General features: G+C 51.5%; 34 non-coding genes across 34 annotated transcripts; 17 read left to right on the top strand and 17 right to left on the bottom strand.

Annotated features, from left to right (window-relative positions):
• The first annotated feature begins 665 nt into the window (after positions 1-665).
• Trnar-acg (transfer RNA arginine (anticodon ACG)) lies at positions 666-738 on the top strand. The gene has a single exon. It is a non-coding gene; the product is annotated as a tRNA-Arg (tRNA).
• Positions 739-1,328: 590 nt separating this feature from the next.
• Positions 1,329-1,400, bottom strand: Trnad-guc (transfer RNA aspartic acid (anticodon GUC)). The gene has a single exon. It is a non-coding gene; the product is annotated as a tRNA-Asp (tRNA).
• Positions 1,401-2,132: 732 nt separating this feature from the next.
• On the top strand, positions 2,133-2,205 carry Trnar-acg (transfer RNA arginine (anticodon ACG)). The gene has a single exon. It is a non-coding gene; the product is annotated as a tRNA-Arg (tRNA).
• A 590-nt stretch (positions 2,206-2,795) lies between these two features.
• Trnad-guc (transfer RNA aspartic acid (anticodon GUC)) lies at positions 2,796-2,867 on the bottom strand. Its single transcript has one exon. It is a non-coding gene; the product is annotated as a tRNA-Asp (tRNA).
• Positions 2,868-3,599: 732 nt separating this feature from the next.
• On the top strand, positions 3,600-3,672 carry Trnar-acg (transfer RNA arginine (anticodon ACG)). The gene has a single exon. It is a non-coding gene; the product is annotated as a tRNA-Arg (tRNA).
• A 590-nt stretch (positions 3,673-4,262) lies between these two features.
• Trnad-guc (transfer RNA aspartic acid (anticodon GUC)) lies at positions 4,263-4,334 on the bottom strand. Its single transcript has one exon. It is a non-coding gene; the product is annotated as a tRNA-Asp (tRNA).
• A 732-nt stretch (positions 4,335-5,066) lies between these two features.
• Trnar-acg (transfer RNA arginine (anticodon ACG)) lies at positions 5,067-5,139 on the top strand. Its single transcript has one exon. It is a non-coding gene; the product is annotated as a tRNA-Arg (tRNA).
• Positions 5,140-5,729: 590 nt separating this feature from the next.
• On the bottom strand, positions 5,730-5,801 carry Trnad-guc (transfer RNA aspartic acid (anticodon GUC)). The gene has a single exon. It is a non-coding gene; the product is annotated as a tRNA-Asp (tRNA).
• Positions 5,802-6,533: 732 nt separating this feature from the next.
• Positions 6,534-6,606, top strand: Trnar-acg (transfer RNA arginine (anticodon ACG)). The gene has a single exon. It is a non-coding gene; the product is annotated as a tRNA-Arg (tRNA).
• Positions 6,607-7,196: 590 nt separating this feature from the next.
• Trnad-guc (transfer RNA aspartic acid (anticodon GUC)) lies at positions 7,197-7,268 on the bottom strand. The gene has a single exon. It is a non-coding gene; the product is annotated as a tRNA-Asp (tRNA).
• Positions 7,269-8,000: 732 nt separating this feature from the next.
• On the top strand, positions 8,001-8,073 carry Trnar-acg (transfer RNA arginine (anticodon ACG)). Its single transcript has one exon. It is a non-coding gene; the product is annotated as a tRNA-Arg (tRNA).
• A 590-nt stretch (positions 8,074-8,663) lies between these two features.
• Trnad-guc (transfer RNA aspartic acid (anticodon GUC)) lies at positions 8,664-8,735 on the bottom strand. Its single transcript has one exon. It is a non-coding gene; the product is annotated as a tRNA-Asp (tRNA).
• A 732-nt stretch (positions 8,736-9,467) lies between these two features.
• On the top strand, positions 9,468-9,540 carry Trnar-acg (transfer RNA arginine (anticodon ACG)). The gene has a single exon. It is a non-coding gene; the product is annotated as a tRNA-Arg (tRNA).
• A 590-nt stretch (positions 9,541-10,130) lies between these two features.
• Positions 10,131-10,202, bottom strand: Trnad-guc (transfer RNA aspartic acid (anticodon GUC)). The gene has a single exon. It is a non-coding gene; the product is annotated as a tRNA-Asp (tRNA).
• Positions 10,203-10,934: 732 nt separating this feature from the next.
• Positions 10,935-11,007, top strand: Trnar-acg (transfer RNA arginine (anticodon ACG)). Its single transcript has one exon. It is a non-coding gene; the product is annotated as a tRNA-Arg (tRNA).
• A 590-nt stretch (positions 11,008-11,597) lies between these two features.
• Positions 11,598-11,669, bottom strand: Trnad-guc (transfer RNA aspartic acid (anticodon GUC)). Its single transcript has one exon. It is a non-coding gene; the product is annotated as a tRNA-Asp (tRNA).
• A 732-nt stretch (positions 11,670-12,401) lies between these two features.
• On the top strand, positions 12,402-12,474 carry Trnar-acg (transfer RNA arginine (anticodon ACG)). Its single transcript has one exon. It is a non-coding gene; the product is annotated as a tRNA-Arg (tRNA).
• Positions 12,475-13,064: 590 nt separating this feature from the next.
• Trnad-guc (transfer RNA aspartic acid (anticodon GUC)) lies at positions 13,065-13,136 on the bottom strand. The gene has a single exon. It is a non-coding gene; the product is annotated as a tRNA-Asp (tRNA).
• A 732-nt stretch (positions 13,137-13,868) lies between these two features.
• Trnar-acg (transfer RNA arginine (anticodon ACG)) lies at positions 13,869-13,941 on the top strand. The gene has a single exon. It is a non-coding gene; the product is annotated as a tRNA-Arg (tRNA).
• A 590-nt stretch (positions 13,942-14,531) lies between these two features.
• Positions 14,532-14,603, bottom strand: Trnad-guc (transfer RNA aspartic acid (anticodon GUC)). Its single transcript has one exon. It is a non-coding gene; the product is annotated as a tRNA-Asp (tRNA).
• A 732-nt stretch (positions 14,604-15,335) lies between these two features.
• On the top strand, positions 15,336-15,408 carry Trnar-acg (transfer RNA arginine (anticodon ACG)). The gene has a single exon. It is a non-coding gene; the product is annotated as a tRNA-Arg (tRNA).
• Positions 15,409-15,998: 590 nt separating this feature from the next.
• Trnad-guc (transfer RNA aspartic acid (anticodon GUC)) lies at positions 15,999-16,070 on the bottom strand. Its single transcript has one exon. It is a non-coding gene; the product is annotated as a tRNA-Asp (tRNA).
• Positions 16,071-16,802: 732 nt separating this feature from the next.
• On the top strand, positions 16,803-16,875 carry Trnar-acg (transfer RNA arginine (anticodon ACG)). The gene has a single exon. It is a non-coding gene; the product is annotated as a tRNA-Arg (tRNA).
• Positions 16,876-17,465: 590 nt separating this feature from the next.
• On the bottom strand, positions 17,466-17,537 carry Trnad-guc (transfer RNA aspartic acid (anticodon GUC)). Its single transcript has one exon. It is a non-coding gene; the product is annotated as a tRNA-Asp (tRNA).
• Positions 17,538-18,269: 732 nt separating this feature from the next.
• Trnar-acg (transfer RNA arginine (anticodon ACG)) lies at positions 18,270-18,342 on the top strand. Its single transcript has one exon. It is a non-coding gene; the product is annotated as a tRNA-Arg (tRNA).
• A 590-nt stretch (positions 18,343-18,932) lies between these two features.
• On the bottom strand, positions 18,933-19,004 carry Trnad-guc (transfer RNA aspartic acid (anticodon GUC)). The gene has a single exon. It is a non-coding gene; the product is annotated as a tRNA-Asp (tRNA).
• A 732-nt stretch (positions 19,005-19,736) lies between these two features.
• Trnar-acg (transfer RNA arginine (anticodon ACG)) lies at positions 19,737-19,809 on the top strand. Its single transcript has one exon. It is a non-coding gene; the product is annotated as a tRNA-Arg (tRNA).
• Positions 19,810-20,399: 590 nt separating this feature from the next.
• Positions 20,400-20,471, bottom strand: Trnad-guc (transfer RNA aspartic acid (anticodon GUC)). Its single transcript has one exon. It is a non-coding gene; the product is annotated as a tRNA-Asp (tRNA).
• Positions 20,472-21,203: 732 nt separating this feature from the next.
• Positions 21,204-21,276, top strand: Trnar-acg (transfer RNA arginine (anticodon ACG)). Its single transcript has one exon. It is a non-coding gene; the product is annotated as a tRNA-Arg (tRNA).
• Positions 21,277-21,866: 590 nt separating this feature from the next.
• Trnad-guc (transfer RNA aspartic acid (anticodon GUC)) lies at positions 21,867-21,938 on the bottom strand. The gene has a single exon. It is a non-coding gene; the product is annotated as a tRNA-Asp (tRNA).
• Positions 21,939-22,670: 732 nt separating this feature from the next.
• Positions 22,671-22,743, top strand: Trnar-acg (transfer RNA arginine (anticodon ACG)). The gene has a single exon. It is a non-coding gene; the product is annotated as a tRNA-Arg (tRNA).
• Positions 22,744-23,333: 590 nt separating this feature from the next.
• Positions 23,334-23,405, bottom strand: Trnad-guc (transfer RNA aspartic acid (anticodon GUC)). The gene has a single exon. It is a non-coding gene; the product is annotated as a tRNA-Asp (tRNA).
• Positions 23,406-24,137: 732 nt separating this feature from the next.
• Trnar-acg (transfer RNA arginine (anticodon ACG)) lies at positions 24,138-24,210 on the top strand. The gene has a single exon. It is a non-coding gene; the product is annotated as a tRNA-Arg (tRNA).
• A 590-nt stretch (positions 24,211-24,800) lies between these two features.
• Trnad-guc (transfer RNA aspartic acid (anticodon GUC)) lies at positions 24,801-24,872 on the bottom strand. The gene has a single exon. It is a non-coding gene; the product is annotated as a tRNA-Asp (tRNA).
• Positions 24,873-25,226: the final 354 nt, after the last annotated feature.

Genomic DNA, 25,226 nt, shown 5'->3' with positions numbered 1-25,226 from the left:
GTTCGGCGGGTGATAGCGCTGCAACTAAAAATCGGATATGCCGCCTGGCGGGGAATCGGACCGCGGTCTCCCGCGTGACAGGCGGGGATACTAACCACTATACTACCGAGGAAGACGCAGCTAGTGTCTCGAATACACAATTATGTAACTCAAATAGCTGATACATCTGAAAACTAGCCTCCTGTTGCTGTCACAGAATGCTGCTACGAAATAAAATTATGCTCACCGTGAGGCTCGAATTCACAATCCCGGCATTGCTCACGGCTACTGCTTATAGGTACCGTGGGCTAACCAACTGCGCCACTGGGACTACAACCCAGTGCTCTCAGTTTGCGCTATTCACTTTGCTGTAAACCAGTGGTGCACACAGAAACATATGATCGCCACCTGATGCCATACGAATGCTTCGTGCTATTCTTGTTTCATATGCTACGCTTACATGCACATCAACGGGCTCTGGTCGTCGAGAAAACGCAGCAAATAGCGCGCCTTGCCTTCCGCTACCTGTCGAACAGTGAACGCAGATGTGTGGCAAGCTCTAAGCTCTGCAGGCGCACTGTGGCCACGCAGCTGAACGAGAGCTACCTTCTTGGGAGCTTGCTGAGCCATGGAGAACACGTGTCTTAGCGAAGTGCCCTTGTCTAGTAATCGAAACTGCTGCCAGTGGCTCTGTGGCGCAACGGATAACGCGTCTGACTACGGATCAGAAGATTCCAGGTTCGAATCCTGGCAGAGTCGGTATTTTGTTAGTTGCGACGCGTAGCTGGGCAGTGGATTTCGTATGTCGCCGCATCGTGGAGTGCTTTGTTACTCCTGTGCATCTCGCAGCTGCATGTCGACGCGATCGTGGTAAATATCGCTGCCTGCAAGCGTCAGCGTAGCGTCAGTCGAGCAAAGTCGAGACAAGTCAAGCTGAGAGCTGTACGAGATGATACGCAACTAAGGACAGGCGTGTGAAAGCGACGCAGGCAACACTTTCCAAGTGTCCCTCTTCACTTAGCGAAGAGACAGAGCATCAACGCACAGCAGAGTGGCGCAGTGGAAGCGTGCTGGGCCCATAACCCAGAGGTCCGTTGATCGAAACCACGCTCTGCTAAAATTATTTTATTTGCAGACTGTGCCGAGCTCGATTATTACGCCCAGAGCGACTGCTGGGGTGTTTTGATTCAGATTCAACAGCAAACCTCGTAATTCTCCTCGTGTGAAGAATGCGAGAACCACTTCCTAAATTGTAGCTTTTGTTTATGTTTTTGCACCACCTATACTCCTTGATCTTCCGACCCACGCACGAGCAACACTCTAGCAGGTTTGTGAGATAAAAATCGCATCTCCCCGGCGGGGAATCGAACCCCGGTCTCCCGCGTGACAGGCGGGGATACTAACCACTATACTACCGAGGATGAGCTGTAGGCAGTTGCCAGTGTGATAGACACATGGTGCTAATAGCCGCCAACGTCCTTCACTAAGTTCGGCGGGTGATAGCGCTGCAACTAAAAATCGGATATGCCGCCTGGCGGGGAATCGGACCGCGGTCTCCCGCGTGACAGGCGGGGATACTAACCACTATACTACCGAGGAAGACGCAGCTAGTGTCTCGAATACACAATTATGTAACTCAAATAGCTGATACATCTGAAAACTAGCCTCCTGTTGCTGTCACAGAATGCTGCTACGAAATAAAATTATGCTCACCGTGAGGCTCGAATTCACAATCCCGGCATTGCTCACGGCTACTGCTTATAGGTACCGTGGGCTAACCAACTGCGCCACTGGGACTACAACCCAGTGCTCTCAGTTTGCGCTATTCACTTTGCTGTAAACCAGTGGTGCACACAGAAACATATGATCGCCACCTGATGCCATACGAATGCTTCGTGCTATTCTTGTTTCATATGCTACGCTTACATGCACATCAACGGGCTCTGGTCGTCGAGAAAACGCAGCAAATAGCGCGCCTTGCCTTCCGCTACCTGTCGAACAGTGAACGCAGATGTGTGGCAAGCTCTAAGCTCTGCAGGCGCACTGTGGCCACGCAGCTGAACGAGAGCTACCTTCCTTGGGAGCTTGCTGAGCCATGGAGAACACGTGTCTTAGCGAAGTGCCCTTGTCTAGTAATCGAAACTGCTGCCAGTGGCTCTGTGGCGCAACGGATAACGCGTCTGACTACGGATCAGAAGATTCCAGGTTCGAATCCTGGCAGAGTCGGTATTTTGTTAGTTGCGACGCGTAGCTGGGCAGTGGATTTCGTATGTCGCCGCATCGTGGAGTGCTTTGTTACTCCTGTGCATCTCGCAGCTGCATGTCGACGCGATCGTGGTAAATATCGCTGCCTGCAAGCGTCAGCGTAGCGTCAGTCGAGCAAAGTCGAGACAAGTCAAGCTGAGAGCTGTACGAGATGATACGCAACTAAGGACAGGCGTGTGAAAGCGACGCAGGCAACACTTTCCAAGTGTCCCTCTTCACTTAGCGAAGAGACAGAGCATCAACGCACAGCAGAGTGGCGCAGTGGAAGCGTGCTGGGCCCATAACCCAGAGGTCCGTTGATCGAAACCACGCTCTGCTAAAATTATTTTATTTGCAGACTGTGCCGAGCTCGATTATTACGCCCAGAGCGACTGCTGGGGTGTTTTGATTCAGATTCAACAGCAAACCTCGTAATTCTCCTCGTGTGAAGAATGCGAGAACCACTTCCTAAATTGTAGCTTTTGTTTATGTTTTTGCACCACCTATACTCCTTGATCTTCCGACCCACGCACGAGCAACACTCTAGCAGGTTTGTGAGATAAAAATCGCATCTCCCCGGCGGGGAATCGAACCCCGGTCTCCCGCGTGACAGGCGGGGATACTAACCACTATACTACCGAGGATGAGCTGTAGGCAGTTGCCAGTGTGATAGACACATGGTGCTAATAGCCGCCAACGTCCTTCACTAAGTTCGGCGGGTGATAGCGCTGCAACTAAAAATCGGATATGCCGCCTGGCGGGGAATCGGACCGCGGTCTCCCGCGTGACAGGCGGGGATACTAACCACTATACTACCGAGGAAGACGCAGCTAGTGTCTCGAATACACAATTATGTAACTCAAATAGCTGATACATCTGAAAACTAGCCTCCTGTTGCTGTCACAGAATGCTGCTACGAAATAAAATTATGCTCACCGTGAGGCTCGAATTCACAATCCCGGCATTGCTCACGGCTACTGCTTATAGGTACCGTGGGCTAACCAACTGCGCCACTGGGACTACAACCCAGTGCTCTCAGTTTGCGCTATTCACTTTGCTGTAAACCAGTGGTGCACACAGAAACATATGATCGCCACCTGATGCCATACGAATGCTTCGTGCTATTCTTGTTTCATATGCTACGCTTACATGCACATCAACGGGCTCTGGTCGTCGAGAAAACGCAGCAAATAGCGCGCCTTGCCTTCCGCTACCTGTCGAACAGTGAACGCAGATGTGTGGCAAGCTCTAAGCTCTGCAGGCGCACTGTGGCCACGCAGCTGAACGAGAGCTACCTTCCTTGGGAGCTTGCTGAGCCATGGAGAACACGTGTCTTAGCGAAGTGCCCTTGTCTAGTAATCGAAACTGCTGCCAGTGGCTCTGTGGCGCAACGGATAACGCGTCTGACTACGGATCAGAAGATTCCAGGTTCGAATCCTGGCAGAGTCGGTATTTTGTTAGTTGCGACGCGTAGCTGGGCAGTGGATTTCGTATGTCGCCGCATCGTGGAGTGCTTTGTTACTCCTGTGCATCTCGCAGCTGCATGTCGACGCGATCGTGGTAAATATCGCTGCCTGCAAGCGTCAGCGTAGCGTCAGTCGAGCAAAGTCGAGACAAGTCAAGCTGAGAGCTGTACGAGATGATACGCAACTAAGGACAGGCGTGTGAAAGCGACGCAGGCAACACTTTCCAAGTGTCCCTCTTCACTTAGCGAAGAGACAGAGCATCAACGCACAGCAGAGTGGCGCAGTGGAAGCGTGCTGGGCCCATAACCCAGAGGTCCGTTGATCGAAACCACGCTCTGCTAAAATTATTTTATTTGCAGACTGTGCCGAGCTCGATTATTACGCCCAGAGCGACTGCTGGGGTGTTTTGATTCAGATTCAACAGCAAACCTCGTAATTCTCCTCGTGTGAAGAATGCGAGAACCACTTCCTAAATTGTAGCTTTTGTTTATGTTTTTGCACCACCTATACTCCTTGATCTTCCGACCCACGCACGAGCAACACTCTAGCAGGTTTGTGAGATAAAAATCGCATCTCCCCGGCGGGGAATCGAACCCCGGTCTCCCGCGTGACAGGCGGGGATACTAACCACTATACTACCGAGGATGAGCTGTAGGCAGTTGCCAGTGTGATAGACACATGGTGCTAATAGCCGCCAACGTCCTTCACTAAGTTCGGCGGGTGATAGCGCTGCAACTAAAAATCGGATATGCCGCCTGGCGGGGAATCGGACCGCGGTCTCCCGCGTGACAGGCGGGGATACTAACCACTATACTACCGAGGAAGACGCAGCTAGTGTCTCGAATACACAATTATGTAACTCAAATAGCTGATACATCTGAAAACTAGCCTCCTGTTGCTGTCACAGAATGCTGCTACGAAATAAAATTATGCTCACCGTGAGGCTCGAATTCACAATCCCGGCATTGCTCACGGCTACTGCTTATAGGTACCGTGGGCTAACCAACTGCGCCACTGGGACTACAACCCAGTGCTCTCAGTTTGCGCTATTCACTTTGCTGTAAACCAGTGGTGCACACAGAAACATATGATCGCCACCTGATGCCATACGAATGCTTCGTGCTATTCTTGTTTCATATGCTACGCTTACATGCACATCAACGGGCTCTGGTCGTCGAGAAAACGCAGCAAATAGCGCGCCTTGCCTTCCGCTACCTGTCGAACAGTGAACGCAGATGTGTGGCAAGCTCTAAGCTCTGCAGGCGCACTGTGGCCACGCAGCTGAACGAGAGCTACCTTCCTTGGGAGCTTGCTGAGCCATGGAGAACACGTGTCTTAGCGAAGTGCCCTTGTCTAGTAATCGAAAGTGCTGCCAGTGGCTCTGTGGCGCAACGGATAACGCGTCTGACTACGGATCAGAAGATTCCAGGTTCGAATCCTGGCAGAGTCGGTATTTTGTTAGTTGCGACGCGTAGCTGGGCAGTGGATTTCGTATGTCGCCGCATCGTGGAGTGCTTTGTTACTCCTGTGCATCTCGCAGCTGCATGTCGACGCGATCGTGGTAAATATCGCTGCCTGCAAGCGTCAGCGTAGCGTCAGTCGAGCAAAGTCGAGACAAGTCAAGCTGAGAGCTGTACGAGATGATACGCAACTAAGGACAGGCGTGTGAAAGCGACGCAGGCAACACTTTCCAAGTGTCCCTCTTCACTTAGCGAAGAGACAGAGCATCAACGCACAGCAGAGTGGCGCAGTGGAAGCGTGCTGGGCCCATAACCCAGAGGTCCGTTGATCGAAACCACGCTCTGCTAAAATTATTTTATTTGCAGACTGTGCCGAGCTCGATTATTACGCCCAGAGCGACTGCTGGGGTGTTTTGATTCAGATTCAACAGCAAACCTCGTAATTCTCCTCGTGTGAAGAATGCGAGAACCACTTCCTAAATTGTAGCTTTTGTTTATGTTTTTGCACCACCTATACTCCTTGATCTTCCGACCCACGCACGAGCAACACTCTAGCAGGTTTGTGAGATAAAAATCGCATCTCCCCGGCGGGGAATCGAACCCCGGTCTCCCGCGTGACAGGCGGGGATACTAACCACTATACTACCGAGGATGAGCTGTAGGCAGTTGCCAGTGTGATAGACACATGGTGCTAATAGCCGCCAACGTCCTTCACTAAGTTCGGCGGGTGATAGCGCTGCAACTAAAAATCGGATATGCCGCCTGGCGGGGAATCGGACCGCGGTCTCCCGCGTGACAGGCGGGGATACTAACCACTATACTACCGAGGAAGACGCAGCTAGTGTCTCGAATACACAATTATGTAACTCAAATAGCTGATACATCTGAAAACTAGCCTCCTGTTGCTGTCACAGAATGCTGCTACGAAATAAAATTATGCTCACCGTGAGGCTCGAATTCACAATCCCGGCATTGCTCACGGCTACTGCTTATAGGTACCGTGGGCTAACCAACTGCGCCACTGGGACTACAACCCAGTGCTCTCAGTTTGCGCTATTCACTTTGCTGTAAACCAGTGGTGCACACAGAAACATATGATCGCCACCTGATGCCATACGAATGCTTCGTGCTATTCTTGTTTCATATGCTACGCTTACATGCACATCAACGGGCTCTGGTCGTCGAGAAAACGCAGCAAATAGCGCGCCTTGCCTTCCGCTACCTGTCGAACAGTGAACGCAGATGTGTGGCAAGCTCTAAGCTCTGCAGGCGCACTGTGGCCACGCAGCTGAACGAGAGCTACCTTCCTTGGGAGCTTGCTGAGCCATGGAGAACACGTGTCTTAGCGAAGTGCCCTTGTCTAGTAATCGAAACTGCTGCCAGTGGCTCTGTGGCGCAACGGATAACGCGTCTGACTACGGATCAGAAGATTCCAGGTTCGAATCCTGGCAGAGTCGGTATTTTGTTAGTTGCGACGCGTAGCTGGGCAGTGGATTTCGTATGTCGCCGCATCGTGGAGTGCTTTGTTACTCCTGTGCATCTCGCAGCTGCATGTCGACGCGATCGTGGTAAATATCGCTGCCTGCAAGCGTCAGCGTAGCGTCAGTCGAGCAAAGTCGAGACAAGTCAAGCTGAGAGCTGTACGAGATGATACGCAACTAAGGACAGGCGTGTGAAAGCGACGCAGGCAACACTTTCCAAGTGTCCCTCTTCACTTAGCGAAGAGACAGAGCATCAACGCACAGCAGAGTGGCGCAGTGGAAGCGTGCTGGGCCCATAACCCAGAGGTCCGTTGATCGAAACCACGCTCTGCTAAAATTATTTTATTTGCAGACTGTGCCGAGCTCGATTATTACGCCCAGAGCGACTGCTGGGGTGTTTTGATTCAGATTCAACAGCAAACCTCGTAATTCTCCTCGTGTGAAGAATGCGAGAACCACTTCCTAAATTGTAGCTTTTGTTTATGTTTTTGCACCACCTATACTCCTTGATCTTCCGACCCACGCACGAGCAACACTCTAGCAGGTTTGTGAGATAAAAATCGCATCTCCCCGGCGGGGAATTGAACCCCGGTCTCCCTCGTGACAGGCGGGGATACTAACCACTATACTACCGAGGATGAGCTGTAGGCAGTTGCCAGTGTGATAGACACATGGTGCTAATAGCCGCCAACGTCCTTCACTAAGTTCGGCGGGTGATAGCGCTGCAACTAAAAATCGGATATGCCGCCTGGCGGGGAATCGGACCGCGGTCTCCCGCGTGACAGGCGGGGATACTAACCACTATACTACCGAGGAAGACGCAGCTAGTGTCTCGAATACACAATTATGTAACTCAAATAGCTGATACATCTGAAAACTAGCCTCCTGTTGCTGTCACAGAATGCTGCTACGAAATAAAATTATGCTCACCGTGAGGCTCGAATTCACAATCCCGGCATTGCTCACGGCTACTGCTTATAGGTACCGTGGGCTAACCAACTGCGCCACTGGGACTACAACCCAGTGCTCTCAGTTTGCGCTATTCACTTTGCTGTAAACCAGTGGTGCACACAGAAACATATGATCGCCACCTGATGCCATACGAATGCTTCGTGCTATTCTTGTTTCATATGCTACGCTTACATGCACATCAACGGGCTCTGGTCGTCGAGAAAACGCAGCAAATAGCGCGCCTTGCCTTCCGCTACCTGTCGAACAGTGAACGCAGATGTGTGGCAAGCTCTAAGCTCTGCAGGCGCACTGTGGCCACGCAGCTGAACGAGAGCTACCTTCCTTGGGAGCTTGCTGAGCCATGGAGAACACGTGTCTTAGCGAAGTGCCCTTGTCTAGTAATCGAAACTGCTGCCAGTGGCTCTGTGGCGCAACGGATAACGCGTCTGACTACGGGTCAGAAGATTCCAGGTTCGAATCCTGGCAGAGTCGGTATTTTGTTAGTTGCGACGCGTAGCTGGGCAGTGGATTTCGTATGTCGCCGCATCGTGGAGTGCTTTGTTACTCCTGTGCATCTCGCAGCTGCATGTCGACGCGATCGTGGTAAATATCGCTGCCTGCAAGCGTCAGCGTAGCGTCAGTCGAGCAAAGTCGAGACAAGTCAAGCTGAGAGCTGTACGAGATGATACGCAACTAAGGACAGGCGTGTGAAAGCGACGCAGGCAACACTTTCCAAGTGTCCCTCTTCACTTAGCGAAGAGACAGAGCATCAACGCACAGCAGAGTGGCGCAGTGGAAGCGTGCTGGGCCCATAACCCAGAGGTCCGTTGATCGAAACCACGCTCTGCTAAAATTATTTTATTTGCAGACTGTGCCGAGCTCGATTATTACGCCCAGAGCGACTGCTGGGGTGTTTTGATTCAGATTCAACAGCAAACCTCGTAATTCTCCTCGTGTGAAGAATGCGAGAACCACTTCCTAAATTGTAGCTTTTGTTTATGTTTTTGCACCACCTATACTCCTTGATCTTCCGACCCACGCACGAGCAACACTCTAGCAGGTTTATGAGATAAAAATCGCATCTCCCCGGCGGGGAATTGAACCCCGGTCTCCCTCGTGACAGGCGGGGATACTAACCACTATACTACCGAGGATGAGCTGTAGGCAGTTGCCAGTGTGATAGACACATGGTGCTAATAGCCGCCAACGTCCTTCACTAAGTTCGGCGGGTGATAGCGCTGCAACTAAAAATCGGATATGCCGCCTGGCGGGGAATCGGACCGCGGTCTCCCGCGTGACAGGCGGGGATACTAACCACTATACTACCGAGGAAGACGCAGCTAGTGTCTCGAATACACAATTATGTAACTCAAATAGCTGATACATCTGAAAACTAGCCTCCTGTTGCTGTCACAGAATGCTGCTACGAAATAAAATTATGCTCACCGTGAGGCTCGAATTCACAATCCCGGCATTGCTCACGGCTACTGCTTATAGGTACCGTGGGCTAACCAACTGCGCCACTGGGACTACAACCCAGTGCTCTCAGTTTGCGCTATTCACTTTGCTGTAAACCAGTGGTGCACACAGAAACATATGATCGCCACCTGATGCCATACGAATGCTTCGTGCTATTCTTGTTTCATATGCTACGCTTACATGCACATCAACGGGCTCTGGTCGTCGAGAAAACGCAGCAAATAGCGCGCCTTGCCTTCCGCTACCTGTCGAACAGTGAACGCAGATGTGTGGCAAGCTCTAAGCTCTGCAGGCGCACTGTGGCCACGCAGCTGAACGAGAGCTACCTTCCTTGGGAGCTTGCTGAGCCATGGAGAACACGTGTCTTAGCGAAGTGCCCTTGTCTAGTAATCGAAAGTGCTGCCAGTGGCTCTGTGGCGCAACGGATAACGCGTCTGACTACGGATCAGAAGATTCCAGGTTCGAATCCTGGCAGAGTCGGTATTTTGTTAGTTGCGACGCGTAGCTGGGCAGTGGATTTCGTATGTCGCCGCATCGTGGAGTGCTTTGTTACTCCTGTGCATCTCGCAGCTGCATGTCGACGCGATCGTGGTAAATATCGCTGCCTGCAAGCGTCAGCGTAGCGTCAGTCGAGCAAAGTCGAGACAAGTCAAGCTGAGAGCTGTACGAGATGATACGCAACTAAGGACAGGCGTGTGAAAGCGACGCAGGCAACACTTTCCAAGTGTCCCTCTTCACTTAGCGAAGAGACAGAGCATCAACGCACAGCAGAGTGGCGCAGTGGAAGCGTGCTGGGCCCATAACCCAGAGGTCCGTTGATCGAAACCACGCTCTGCTAAAATTATTTTATTTGCAGACTGTGCCGAGCTCGATTATTACGCCCAGAGCGACTGCTGGGGTGTTTTGATTCAGATTCAACAGCAAACCTCGTAATTCTCCTCGTGTGAAGAATGCGAGAACCACTTCCTAAATTGTAGCTTTTGTTTATGTTTTTGCACCACCTATACTCCTTGATCTTCCGACCCACGCACGAGCAACACTCTAGCAGGTTTGTGAGATAAAAATCGCATCTCCCCGGTGGGGAATCGAACCCCGGTCTCCCGCGTGACAGGCGGGGATACTAACCACTATACTACCGAGGATGAGCTGTAGGCAGTTGCCAGTGTGATAGACACATGGTGCTAATAGCCGCCAACGTCCTTCACTAAGTTCGGCGGGTGATAGTGCTGCAACTAAAAATCGGATATGCCGCCTGGCGGGGAATCGGACCGCGGTCTCTCGCGTGACAGGCGGGGATACTAACCACTATACTACCGAGGAAGACGCAGCTAGTGTCTCGAATACACAATTATGTAACTCAAATAGCTGATACATCTGAAAACTAGCCTCCTGTTGCTGTCACAGAATGCTGCTACGAAATAAAATTATGCTCACCGTGAGGCTCGAATTCACAATCCCGGCATTGCTCACGGCTACTGCTTATAGGTACCGTGGGCTAACCAACTGCGCCACTGGGACTACAACCCAGTGCTCTCAGTTTGCGCTATTCACTTTGCTGTAAACCAGTGGTGCACACAGAAACATATGATCGCCACCTGATGCCATACGAAGGCTTCGTGCTATTCTTGTTTCATATGCTACGCTTACATGCACATCAACGGGCTCTGGTCGTCGAGAAAACGCAGCAAATAGCGCGCCTTGCCTTCCGCTACCTGTCGAACAGTGAACGCAGATGTGTGGCAAGCTCTAAGCTCTGCAGGCGCACTGTGGCCACGCAGCTGAACGAGAGCTACCTTCCTTGGGAGCTTGCTGAGCCATGGAGAACACGTGTCTTAGCGAAGTGCCCTTGTCTAGTAATCGAAAGTGCTGCCAGTGGCTCTGTGGCGCAACGGATAACGCGTCTGACTACGGATCAGAAGATTCCAGGTTCGAATCCTGGCAGAGTCGGTATTTTGTTAGTTGCGACGCGTAGCTGGGCAGTGGATTTCGTATGTCGCCGCATCGTGGAGTGCTTTGTTACTCCTGTGCATCTCGCAGCTGCATGTCGACGCGATCGTGGTAAATATCGCTGCCTGCAAGCGTCAGCGTAGCGTCAGTCGAGCAAAGTCGAGACAAGTCAAGCTGAGAGCTGTACGAGATGATACGCAACTAAGGACAGGCGTGTGAAAGCGACGCAGGCAACACTTTCCAAGTGTCCCTCTTCACTTAGCGAAGAGACAGAGCATCAACGCACAGCAGAGTGGCGCAGTGGAAGCGTGCTGGGCCCATAACCCAGAGGTCCGTTGATCGAAACCACGCTCTGCTAAAATTATTTTATTTGCAGACTGTGCCGAGCTCGATTATTACGCCCAGAGCGACTGCTGGGGTGTTTTGATTCAGATTCAACAGCAAACCTCGTAATTCTCCTCGTGTGAAGAATGCGAGAACCACTTCCTAAATTGTAGCTTTTGTTTATGTTTTTGCACCACCTATACTCCTTGATCTTCCGACCCACGCACGAGCAACACTCTAGCAGGTTTGTGAGATAAAAATCGCATCTCCCCGGCGGGGAATCGAACCCCGGTCTCCCGCGTGACAGGCGGGGATACTAACCACTATACTACCGAGGATGAGCTGTAGGCAGTTGCCAGTGTGATAGACACATGGTGCTAATAGCCGCCAACGTCCTTCACTAAGTTCGGCGGGTGATAGTGCTGCAACTAAAAATCGGATATGCCGCCTGGCGGGGAATCGGACCGCGGTCTCCCGCGTGACAGGCGGGGATACTAACCACTATACTACCGAGGAAGACGCAGCTAGTGTCTCGAATACACAATTATGTAACTCAAATAGCTGATACATCTGAAAACTAGCCTCCTGTTGCTGTCACAGAATGCTGCTACGAAATAAAATTATGCTCACCGTGAGGCTCGAATTCACAATCCCGGCATTGCTCACGGCTACTGCTTATAAGTACCGTGGGCTAACCAACTGCGCCACTGGGACTACAACCCAGTGCTCTCAGTTTGCGCTATTCACTTTGCTGTAAACCAGTGGTGCACACAGAAACATATGATCGCCACCTGATGCCATACGAATGCTTCGTGCTATTCTTGTTTCATATGCTACGCTTACATGCACATCAACGGGCTCTGGTCGTCGAGAAAACGCAGCAAATAGCGCGCCTTGCCTTCCGCTACCTGTCGAACAGTGAACGCAGATGTGTGGCAAGCTCTAAGCTCTGCAGGCGCACTGTGGCCACGCAGCTGAACGAGAGCTACCTTCCTTGGGAGCTTGCTGAGCCATGGAGAACACGTGTCTTAGCGAAGTGCCCTTGTCTAGTAATCGAAACTGCTGCCAGTGGCTCTGTGGCGCAACGGATAACGCGTCTGACTACGGATCAGAAGATTCCAGGTTCGAATCCTGGCAGAGTCGGTATTTTGTTAGTTGCGACGCGTAGCTGGGCAGTGGATTTCGTATGTCGCCGCATCGTGGAGTGCTTTGTTACTCCTGTGCATCTCGCAGCTGCATGTCGACGCGATCGTGGTAAATATCGCTGCCTGCAAGCGTCAGCGTAGCGTCAGTCGAGCAAAGTCGAGACAAGTCAAGCTGAGAGCTGTACGAGATGATACGCAACTAAGGACAGGCGTGTGAAAGCGACGCAGGCAACACTTTCCAAGTGTCCCTCTTCACTTAGCGAAGAGACAGAGCATCAACGCACAGCAGAGTGGCGCAGTGGAAGCGTGCTGGGCCCATAACCCAGAGGTCCGTTGATCGAAACCACGCTCTGCTAAAATTATTTTATTTGCAGACTGTGCCGAGCTCGATTATTACGCCCAGAGCGACTGCTGGGGTGTTTTGATTCAGATTCAACAGCAAACCTCGTAATTCTCCTCGTGTGAAGAATGCGAGAACCACTTCCTAAATTGTAGCTTTTGTTTATGTTTTTGCACCACCTATACTCCTTGATCTTCCGACCCACGCACGAGCAACACTCTAGCAGGTTTGTGAGATAAAAATCGCATCTCCCCGGCGGGGAATCGAACCCCGGTCTCCCGCGTGACAGGCGGGGATACTAACCACTATACTACCGAGGATGAGCTGTAGGCAGTTGCCAGTGTGATAGACACATGGTGCTAATAGCCGCCAACGTCCTTCACTAAGTTCGGCGGGTGATAGTGCTGCAACTAAAAATCGGATATGCCGCCTGGCGGGGAATCGGACCGCGGTCTCCCGCGTGACAGGCGGGGATACTAACCACTATACTACCGAGGAAGACGCAGCTAGTGTCTCGAATACACAATTATGTAACTCAAATAGCTGATACATCTGAAAACTAGCCTCCTGTTGCTGTCACAGAATGCTGCTACGAAATAAAATTATGCTCACCGTGAGGCTCGAATTCACAATCCCGGCATTGCTCACGGCTACTGCTTATAAGTACCGTGGGCTAACCAACTGCGCCACTGGGACTACAACCCAGTGCTCTCAGTTTGCGCTATTCACTTTGCTGTAAACCAGTGGTGCACACAGAAACATATGATCGCCACCTGATGCCATACGAATGCTTCGTGCTATTCTTGTTTCATATGCTACGCTTACATGCACATCAACGGGCTCTGGTCGTCGAGAAAACGCAGCAAATAGCGCGCCTTGCCTTCCGCTACCTGTCGAACAGTGAACGCAGATGTGTGGCAAGCTCTAAGCTCTGCAGGCGCACTGTGGCCACGCAGCTGAACGAGAGCTACCTTCCTTGGGAGCTTGCTGAGCCATGGAGAACACGTGTCTTAGCGAAGTGCCCTTGTCTAGTAATCGAAACTGCTGCCAGTGGCTCTGTGGCGCAACGGATAACGCGTCTGACTACGGATCAGAAGATTCCAGGTTCGAATCCTGGCAGAGTCGGTATTTTGTTAGTTGCGACGCGTAGCTGGGCAGTGGATTTCGTATGTCGCCGCATCGTGGAGTGCTTTGTTACTCCTGTGCATCTCGCAGCTGCATGTCGACGCGATCGTGGTAAATATCGCTGCCTGCAAGCGTCAGCGTAGCGTCAGTCGAGCAAAGTCGAGACAAGTCAAGCTGAGAGCTGTACGAGATGATACGCAACTAAGGACAGGCGTGTGAAAGCGACGCAGGCAACACTTTCCAAGTGTCCCTCTTCACTTAGCGAAGAGACAGAGCATCAACGCACAGCAGAGTGGCGCAGTGGAAGCGTGCTGGGCCCATAACCCAGAGGTCCGTTGATCGAAACCACGCTCTGCTAAAATTATTTTATTTGCAGACTGTGCCGAGCTCGATTATTACGCCCAGAGCGACTGCTGGGGTGTTTTGATTCAGATTCAACAGCAAACCTCGTAATTCTCCTCGTGTGAAGAATGCGAGAACCACTTCCTAAATTGTAGCTTTTGTTTATGTTTTTGCACCACCTATACTCCTTGATCTTCCGACCCACGCACGAGCAACACTCTAGCAGGTTTGTGAGATAAAAATCGCATCTCCCCGGCGGGGAATCGAACCCCGGTCTCCCGCGTGACAGGCGGGGATACTAACCACTATACTACCGAGGATGAGCTGTAGGCAGTTGCCAGTGTGATAGACACATGGTGCTAATAGCCGCCAACGTCCTTCACTAAGTTCGGCGGGTGATAGTGCTGCAACTAAAAATCGGATATGCCGCCTGGCGGGGAATCGGACCGCGGTCTCCCGCGTGACAGGCGGGGATACTAACCACTATACTACCGAGGAAGACGCAGCTAGTGTCTCGAATACACAATTATGTAACTCAAATAGCTGATACATCTGAAAACTAGCCTCCTGTTGCTGTCACAGAATGCTGCTACGAAATAAAATTATGCTCACCGTGAGGCTCGAATTCACAATCCCGGCATTGCTCACGGCTACTGCTTATAAGTACCGTGGGCTAACCAACTGCGCCACTGGGACTACAACCCAGTGCTCTCAGTTTGCGCTATTCACTTTGCTGTAAACCAGTGGTGCACACAGAAACATATGATCGCCACCTGATGCCATACGAATGCTTCGTGCTATTCTTGTTTCATATGCTACGCTTACATGCACATCAACGGGCTCTGGTCGTCGAGAAAACGCAGCAAATAGCGCGCCTTGCCTTCCGCTACCTGTCGAACAGTGAACGCAGATGTGTGGCAAGCTCTAAGCTCTGCAGGCGCACTGTGGCCACGCAGCTGAACGAGAGCTACCTTCCTTGGGAGCTTGCTGAGCCATGGAGAACACGTGTCTTAGCGAAGTGCCCTTGTCTAGTAATCGAAAGTGCTGCCAGTGGCTCTGTGGCGCAACGGATAACGCGTCTGACTACGGATCAGAAGATTCCAGGTTCGAATCCTGGCAGAGTCGGTATTTTGTTAGTTGCGACGCGTAGCTGGGCAGTGGATTTCGTATGTCGCCGCATCGTGGAGTGCTTTGTTACTCCTGTGCATCTCGCAGCTGCATGTCGACGCGATCGTGGTAAATATCGCTGCCTGCAAGCGTCAGCGTAGCGTCAGTCGAGCAAAGTCGAGACAAGTCAAGCTGAGAGCTGTACGAGATGATACGCAACTAAGGACAGGCGTGTGAAAGCGACGCAGGCAACACTTTCCAAGTGTCCCTCTTCACTTAGCGAAGAGACAGAGCATCAACGCACAGCAGAGTGGCGCAGTGGAAGCGTGCTGGGCCCATAACCCAGAGGTCCGTTGATCGAAACCACGCTCTGCTAAAATTATTTTATTTGCAGACTGTGCCGAGCTCGATTATTACGCCCAGAGCGACTGCTGGGGTGTTTTGATTCAGATTCAACAGCAAACCTCGTAATTCTCCTCGTGTGAAGAATGCGAGAACCACTTCCTAAATTGTAGCTTTTGTTTATGTTTTTGCACCACCTATACTCCTTGATCTTCCGACCCACGCACGAGCAACACTCTAGCAGGTTTGTGAGATAAAAATCGCATCTCCCCGGCGGGGAATCGAACCCCGGTCTCCCGCGTGACAGGCGGGGATACTAACCACTATACTACCGAGGATGAGCTGTAGGCAGTTGCCAGTGTGATAGACACATGGTGCTAATAGCCGCCAACGTCCTTCACTAAGTTCGGCGGGTGATAGTGCTGCAACTAAAAATCGGATATGCCGCCTGGCGGGGAATCGGACCGCGGTCTCCCGCGTGACAGGCGGGGATACTAACCACTATACTACCGAGGAAGACGCAGCTAGTGTCTCGAATACACAATTATGTAACTCAAATAGCTGATACATCTGAAAACTAGCCTCCTGTTGCTGTCACAGAATGCTGCTACGAAATAAAATTATGCTCACCGTGAGGCTCGAATTCACAATCCCGGCATTGCTCACGGCTACTGCTTATAAGTACCGTGGGCTAACCAACTGCGCCACTGGGACTACAACCCAGTGCTCTCAGTTTGCGCTATTCACTTTGCTGTAAACCAGTGGTGCACACAGAAACATATGATCGCCACCTGATGCCATACGAATGCTTCGTGCTATTCTTGTTTCATATGCTACGCTTACATGCACATCAACGGGCTCTGGTCGTCGAGAAAACGCAGCAAATAGCGCGCCTTGCCTTCCGCTACCTGTCGAACAGTGAACGCAGATGTGTGGCAAGCTCTAAGCTCTGCAGGCGCACTGTGGCCACGCAGCTGAACGAGAGCTACCTTCCTTGGGAGCTTGCTGAGCCATGGAGAACACGTGTCTTAGCGAAGTGCCCTTGTCTAGTAATCGAAACTGCTGCCAGTGGCTCTGTGGCGCAACGGATAACGCGTCTGACTACGGATCAGAAGATTCCAGGTTCGAATCCTGGCAGAGTCGGTATTTTGTTAGTTGCGACGCGTAGCTGGGCAGTGGATTTCGTATGTCGCCGCATCGTGGAGTGCTTTGTTACTCCTGTGCATCTCGCAGCTGCATGTCGACGCGATCGTGGTAAATATCGCTGCCTGCAAGCGTCAGCGTAGCGTCAGTCGAGCAAAGTCGAGACAAGTCAAGCTGAGAGCTGTACGAGATGATACGCAACTAAGGACAGGCGTGTGAAAGCGACGCAGGCAACACTTTCCAAGTGTCCCTCTTCACTTAGCGAAGAGACAGAGCATCAACGCACAGCAGAGTGGCGCAGTGGAAGCGTGCTGGGCCCATAACCCAGAGGTCCGTTGATCGAAACCACGCTCTGCTAAAATTATTTTATTTGCAGACTGTGCCGAGCTCGATTATTACGCCCAGAGCGACTGCTGGGGTGTTTTGATTCAGATTCAACAGCAAACCTCGTAATTCTCCTCGTGTGAAGAATGCGAGAACCACTTCCTAAATTGTAGCTTTTGTTTATGTTTTTGCACCACCTATACTCCTTGATCTTCCGACCCACGCACGAGCAACACTCTAGCAGGTTTGTGAGATAAAAATCGCATCTCCCCGGCGGGGAATCGAACCCCGGTCTCCCGCGTGACAGGCGGGGATACTAACCACTATACTACCGAGGATGAGCTGTAGGCAGTTGCCAGTGTGATAGACACATGGTGCTAATAGCCGCCAACGTCCTTCACTAAGTTCGGCGGGTGATAGTGCTGCAACTAAAAATCGGATATGCCGCCTGGCGGGGAATCGGACCGCGGTCTCCCGCGTGACAGGCGGGGATACTAACCACTATACTACCGAGGAAGACGCAGCTAGTGTCTCGAATACACAATTATGTAACTCAAATAGCTGATACATCTGAAAACTAGCCTCCTGTTGCTGTCACAGAATGCTGCTACGAAATAAAATTATGCTCACCGTGAGGCTCGAATTCACAATCCCGGCATTGCTCACGGCTACTGCTTATAGGTACCGTGGGCTAACCAACTGCGCCACTGGGACTACAACCCAGTGCTCTCAGTTTGCGCTATTCACTTTGCTGTAAACCAGTGGTGCACACAGAAACATATGATCGCCACCTGATGCCATACGAATGCTTCGTGCTATTCTTGTTTCATATGCTACGCTTACATGCACATCAACGGGCTCTGGTCGTCGAGAAAACGCAGCAAATAGCGCGCCTTGCCTTCCGCTACCTGTCGAACAGTGAACGCAGATGTGTGGCAAGCTCTAAGCTCTGCAGGCGCACTGTGGCCACGCAGCTGAACGAGAGCTACCTTCCTTGGGAGCTTGCTGAGCCATGGAGAACACGTGTCTTAGCGAAGTGCCCTTGTCTAGTAATCGAAACTGCTGCCAGTGGCTCTGTGGCGCAACGGATAACGCTTCTGACTACGGATCAGAAGATTCCAGGTTCGAATCCTGGCAGAGTCGGTATTTTGTTAGTTGCGACGTGTAGCTGGGCAGTGGATTTCGTATGTCGCCGCATCGTGGAGTGCTTTGTTACTCCTGTGCATCTCGCAGCTGCATGTCGACGCGATCGTGGTAAATATCGCTGCCTGCAAGCGTCAGCGTAGCGTCAGTCGAGCAAAGTCGAGACAAGTCAAGCTGAGAGCTGTACGAGATGATACGCAACTAAGGACAGGCGTGTGAAAGCGACGCAGGCAACACTTTCCAAGTGTCCCTCTTCACTTAGCGAAGAGACAGAGCATCAACGCACAGCAGAGTGGCGCAGTGGAAGCGTGCTGGGCCCATAACCCAGAGGTCCGTTGATCGAAACCACGCTCTGCTAAAATTATTTTATTTGCAGACTGTGCCGAGCTCGATTATTACGCCCAGAGCGACTGCTGGGGTGTTTTGATTCAGATTCAACAGCAAACCTCGTAATTCTCCTCGTGTGAAGAATGCGAGAACCACTTCCTAAATTGTAGCTTTTGTTTATGTTTTTGCACCACCTATACTCCTTGATCTTCCGACCCACGCACGAGCAACACTCTAGCAGGTTTGTGAGATAAAAATCGCATCTCCCCGGCGGGGAATCGAACCCCGGTCTCCCGCGTGACAGGCGGGGATACTAACCACTATACTACCGAGGATGAGCTGTAGGCAGTTGCCAGTGTGATAGACACATGGTGCTAATAGCCGCCAACGTCCTTCACTAAGTTCGGCGGGTGATAGTGCTGCAACTAAAAATCGGATATGCCGCCTGGCGGGGAATCGGACCGCGGTCTCCCGCGTGACAGGCGGGGATACTAACCACTATACTACCGAGGAAGACGCAGCTAGTGTCTCGAATACACAATTATGTAACTCAAATAGCTGATACATCTGAAAACTAGCCTCCTGTTGCTGTCACAGAATGCTGCTACGAAATAAAATTATGCTCACCGTGAGGCTCGAATTCACAATCCCGGCATTGCTCACGGCTACTGCTTATAGGTACCGTGGGCTAACCAACTGCGCCACTGGGACTACAACCCAGTGCTCTCAGTTTGCGCTATTCACTTTGCTGTAAACCAGTGGTGCACACAGAAACATATGATCGCCACCTGATGCCATACGAATGCTTCGTGCTATTCTTGTTTCATATGCTACGCTTACATGCACATCAACGGGCTCTGGTCGTCGAGAAAACGCAGCAAATAGCGCGCCTTGCCTTCCGCTACCTGTCGAACAGTGAACGCAGATGTGTGGCAAGCTCTAAGCTCTGCAGGCGCACTGTGGCCACGCAGCTGAACGAGAGCTACCTTCCTTGGGAGCTTGCTGAGCCATGGAGAACACGTGTCTTAGCGAAGTGCCCTTGTCTAGTAATCGAAACTGCTGCCAGTGGCTCTGTGGCGCAACGGATAACGCGTCTGACTACGGATCAGAAGATTCCAGGTTCGAATCCTGGCAGAGTCGGTATTTTGTTAGTTGCGACGTGTAGCTGGGCAGTGGATTTCGTATGTCGCCGCATCGTGGAGTGCTTTGTTACTCCTGTGCATCTCGCAGCTGCATGTCGACGCGATCGTGGTAAATATCGCTGCCTGCAAGCGTCAGCGTAGCGTCAGTCGAGCAAAGTCGAGACAAGTCAAGCTGAGAGCTGTACGAGATGATACGCAACTAAGGACAGGCGTGTGAAAGCGACGCAGGCAACACTTTCCAAGTGTCCCTCTTCACTTAGCGAAGAGACAGAGCATCAACGCACAGCAGAGTGGCGCAGTGGAAGCGTGCTGGGCCCATAACCCAGAGGTCCGTTGATCGAAACCACGCTCTGCTAAAATTATTTTATTTGCAGACTGTGCCGAGCTCGATTATTACGCCCAGAGCGACTGCTGGGGTGTTTTGATTCAGATTCAACAGCAAACCTCGTAATTCTCCTCGTGTGAAGAATGCGAGAACCACTTCCTAAATTGTAGCTTTTGTTTATGTTTTTGCACCACCTATACTCCTTGATCTTCCGACCCACGCACGAGCAACACTCTAGCAGGTTTGTGAGATAAAAATCGCATCTCCCCGGCGGGGAATCGAACCCCGGTCTCCCGCGTGACAGGCGGGGATACTAACCACTATACTACCGAGGATGAGCTGTAGGCAGTTGCCAGTGTGATAGACACATGGTGCTAATAGCCGCCAACGTCCTTCACTAAGTTCGGCGGGTGATAGCGCTGCAACTAAAAATCGGATATGCCGCCTGGCGGGGAATCGGACCGCGGTCTCCCGCGTGACAGGCGGGGATACTAACCACTATACTACCGAGGAAGACGCAGCTAGTGTCTCGAATACACAATTATGTAACTCAAATAGCTGATACATCTGAAAACTAGCCTCCTGTTGCTGTCACAGAATGCTGCTACGAAATAAAATTATGCTCACCGTGAGGCTCGAATTCACAATCCCGGCATTGCTCACGGCTACTGCTTATAGGTACCGTGGGCTAACCAACTGCGCCACTGGGACTACAACCCAGTGCTCTCAGTTTGCGCTATTCACTTTGCTGTAAACCAGTGGTGCACACAGAAACATATGATCGCCACCTGATGCCATACGAATGCTTCGTGCTATTCTTGTTTCATATGCTACGCTTACATGCACATCAACGGGCTCTGGTCGTCGAGAAAACGCAGCAAATAGCGCGCCTTGCCTTCCGCTACCTGTCGAACAGTGAACGCAGATGTGTGGCAAGCTCTAAGCTCTGCAGGCGCACTGTGGCCACGCAGCTGAACGAGAGCTACCTTCCTTGGGAGCTTGGTGAGCCATGGAGAACACGTGTCTTAGCGAAGTGCCCTTGTCTAGTAATCGAAACTGCTGCCAGTGGCTCTGTGGCGCAACGGATAACGCGTCTGACTACGGATCAGAAGATTCCAGGTTCGAATCCTGGCAGAGTCGGTATTTTGTTAGTTGCGACGTGTAGCTGGGCAGTGGATTTCGTATGTCGCCGCATCGTGGAGTGCTTTGTTACTCCTGTGCATCTCGCAGCTGCATGTCGACGCGATCGTGGTAAATATCGCTGCCTGCAAGCGTCAGCGTAGCGTCAGTCGAGCAAAGTCGAGACAAGTCAAGCTGAGAGCTGTACGAGATGATACGCAACTAAGGACAGGCGTGTGAAAGCGACGCAGGCAACACTTTCCAAGTGTCCCTCTTCACTTAGCGAAGAGACAGAGCATCAACGCACAGCAGAGTGGCGCAGTGGAAGCGTGCTGGGTCCATAACCCAGAGGTCCGTTGATCGAAACCACGCTCTGCTAAAATTATTTTATTTGCAGACTGTGCCGAGCTCGATTATTACGCCCAGAGCGACTGCTTGGGTGTTTTGATTCAGATTCAACATCAAACCTCGTAATTCTCCTCGTGTGAAGAATGCGAGAACCACTTCCTAAATTGTAGCTTTTGTTTATGTTTTTGCACCACCTATACTCCTTGATCTTCCGACCCACGCACGAGCAACACTCTAGCAGGTTTGTGAGATAAAAATCGCATCTCCCCGGCGGGGAATCGAACCCCGGTCTCCCGCGTGACAGGCGGGGATACTAACCACTATACTACCGAGGATGAGCTGTAGGCAGTTGCCAGTGTGATAGACACATGGTGCTAATAGCCGCCAACGTCCTTCACTAAGTTCGGCGGGTGATAGTGCTGCAACTAAAAATCGGATATGCCGCCTGGCGGGGAATCGGACCGCGGTCTCCCGCGTGACAGGCGGGGATACTAACCACTATACTACCGAGGAAGACGCAGCTAGTGTCTCGAATACACAATTATGTAACTCAAATAGCTGATACATCTGAAAACTAGCCTCCTGTTGCTGTCACAGAATGCTGCTACGAAATAAAATTATGCTCACCGTGAGGCTCGAATTCACAATCCCGGCATTGCTCACGGCTACTGCTTATAGGTACCGTGGGCTAACCAACTGCGCCACTGGGACTACAACCCAGTGCTCTCAGTTTGCGCTATTCACTTTGCTGTAAACCAGTGGTGCACACAGAAACATATGATCGCCACCTGATGCCATACGAATGCTTCGTGCTATTCTTGTTTCATATGCTACGCTTACATGCACATCAACGGGCTCTGGTCGTCGAGAAAACGCAGCAAATAGCGCGCCTTGCCTTCCGCTACCTGTCGAACAGTGAACGCAGATGTGTGGCAAGCTCTAAGCTCTGCAGGCGCACTGTGGCCACGCAGCTGAACGAGAGCTACCTTCCTTGGGAGCTTGCTGAGCCATGGAGAACACGTGTCTTAGCGAAGTGCCCTTGTCTAGTAATCGAAACTGCTGCCAGTGGCTCTGTGGCGCAACGGATAACGCGTCTGACTACGGATCAGAAGATTCCAGGTTCGAATCCTGGCAGAGTCGGTATTTTGTTAGTTGCGACGCGTAGCTGGGCAGTGGATTTCGTATGTCGCCGCATCGTGGAGTGCTTTGTTACTCCTGTGCATCTCGCAGCTGCATGTCGACGCGATCGTGGTAAATATCGCTGCCTGCAAGCGTCAGCGTAGCGTCAGTCGAGCAAAGTCGAGACAAGTCAAGCTGAGAGCTGTACGAGATGATACGCAACTAAGGACAGGCGTGTGAAAGCGACGCAGGCAACACTTTCCAAGTGTCCCTCTTCACTTAGCGAAGAGACAGAGCATCAACGCACAGCAGAGTGGCGCAGTGGAAGCGTGCTGGGCCCATAACCCAGAGGTCCGTTGATCGAAACCACGCTCTGCTAAAATTATTTTATTTGCAGACTGTGCCGAGCTCGATTATTACGCCCAGAGCGACTGCTGGGGTGTTTTGATTCAGATTCAACAGCAAACCTCGTAATTCTCCTCGTGTGAAGAATGCGAGAACCACTTCCTAAATTGTAGCTTTTGTTTATGTTTTTGCACCACCTATACTCCTTGATCTTCCGACCCACGCACGAGCAACACTCTAGCAGGTTTGTGAGATAAAAATCGCATCTCCCCGGCGGGGAATCGAACCCCGGTCTCCCGCGTGACAGGCGGGGATACTAACCACTATACTACCGAGGATGAGCTGTAGGCAGTTGCCAGTGTGATAGACACATGGTGCTAATAGCCGCCAACGTCCTTCACTAAGTTCGGCGGGTGATAGTGCTGCAACTAAAAATCGGATATGCCGCCTGGCGGGGAATCGGACCGCGGTCTCCCGCGTGACAGGCGGGGATACTAACCACTATACTACCGAGGAAGACGCAGCTAGTGTCTCGAATACACAATTATGTAACTCAAATAGCTGATACATCTGAAAACTAGCCTCCTGTTGCTGTCACAGAATGCTGCTACGAAATAAAATTATGCTCACCGTGAGGCTCGAATTCACAATCCCGGCATTGCTCACGGCTACTGCTTATAGGTACCGTGGGCTAACCAACTGCGCCACTGGGACTACAACCCAGTGCTCTCAGTTTGCGCTATTCACTTTGCTGTAAACCAGTGGTGCACACAGAAACATATGATCGCCACCTGATGCCATACGAATGCTTCGTGCTATTCTTGTTTCATATGCTACGCTTACATGCACATCAACGGGCTCTGGTCGTCGAGAAAACGCAGCAAATAGCGCGCCTTGCCTTCCGCTACCTGTCGAACAGTGAACGCAGATGTGTGGCAAGCTCTAAGCTCTGCAGGCGCACTGTGGCCACGCAGCTGAACGAGAGCTACCTTCCTTGGGAGCTTGCTGAGCCATGGAGAACACGTGTCTTAGCGAAGTGCCCTTGTCTAGTAATCGAAACTGCTGCCAGTGGCTCTGTGGCGCAACGGATAACGCGTCTGACTACGGATCAGAAGATTCCAGGTTCGAATCCTGGCAGAGTCGGTATTTTGTTAGTTGCGACGTGTAGCTGGGCAGTGGATTTCGTATGTCGCCGCATCGTGGAGTGCTTTGTTACTCCTGTGCATCTCGCAGCTGCATGTCGACGCGATCGTGGTAAATATCGCTGCCTGCAAGCGTCAGCGTAGCGTCAGTCGAGCAAAGTCGAGACAAGTCAAGCTGAGAGCTGTACGAGATGATACGCAACTAAGGACAGGCGTGTGAAAGCGACGCAGGCAACACTTTCCAAGTGTCCCTCTTCACTTAGCGAAGAGACAGAGCATCAACGCACAGCAGAGTGGCGCAGTGGAAGCGTGCTGGGCCCATAACCCAGAGGTCCGTTGATCGAAACCACGCTCTGCTAAAATTATTTTATTTGCAGACTGTGCCGAGCTCGATTATTACGCCCAGAGCGACTGCTGGGGTGTTTTGATTCAGATTCAACAGCAAACCTCGTAATTCTCCTCGTGTGAAGAATGCGAGAACCACTTCCTAAATTGTAGCTTTTGTTTATGTTTTTGCACCACCTATACTCCTTGATCTTCCGACCCACGCACGAGCAACACTCTAGCAGGTTTGTGAGATAAAAATCGCATCTCCCCGGCGGGGAATCGAACCCCGGTCTCCCGCGTGACAGGCGGGGATACTAACCACTATACTACCGAGGATGAGCTGTAGGCAGTTGCCAGTGTGATAGACACATGGTGCTAATAGCCGCCAACGTCCTTCACTAAGTTCGGCGGGTGATAGTGCTGCAACTAAAAATCGGATATGCCGCCTGGCGGGGAATCGGACCGCGGTCTCCCGCGTGACAGGCGGGGATACTAACCACTATACTACCGAGGAAGACGCAGCTAGTGTCTCGAATACACAATTATGTAACTCAAATAGCTGATACATCTGAAAAATAGCCTCCTGTTGCTGTCACAGAATGCTGCTACGAAATAAAATTATGCTCACCGTGAGGCTCGAATTCACAATCCCGGCATTGCTCACGGCTACTGCTTATAGGTACCGTGGGC

This window comes from Schistocerca gregaria, chromosome 8 (assembly GCF_023897955.1).
Source record: "Schistocerca gregaria isolate iqSchGreg1 chromosome 8, iqSchGreg1.2, whole genome shotgun sequence".
In the NCBI taxonomy this organism is placed as follows: domain Eukaryota; kingdom Metazoa; phylum Arthropoda; class Insecta; order Orthoptera; family Acrididae; genus Schistocerca; species Schistocerca gregaria.
This window is presented reverse-complemented; position numbering and strand designations above follow the sequence as displayed.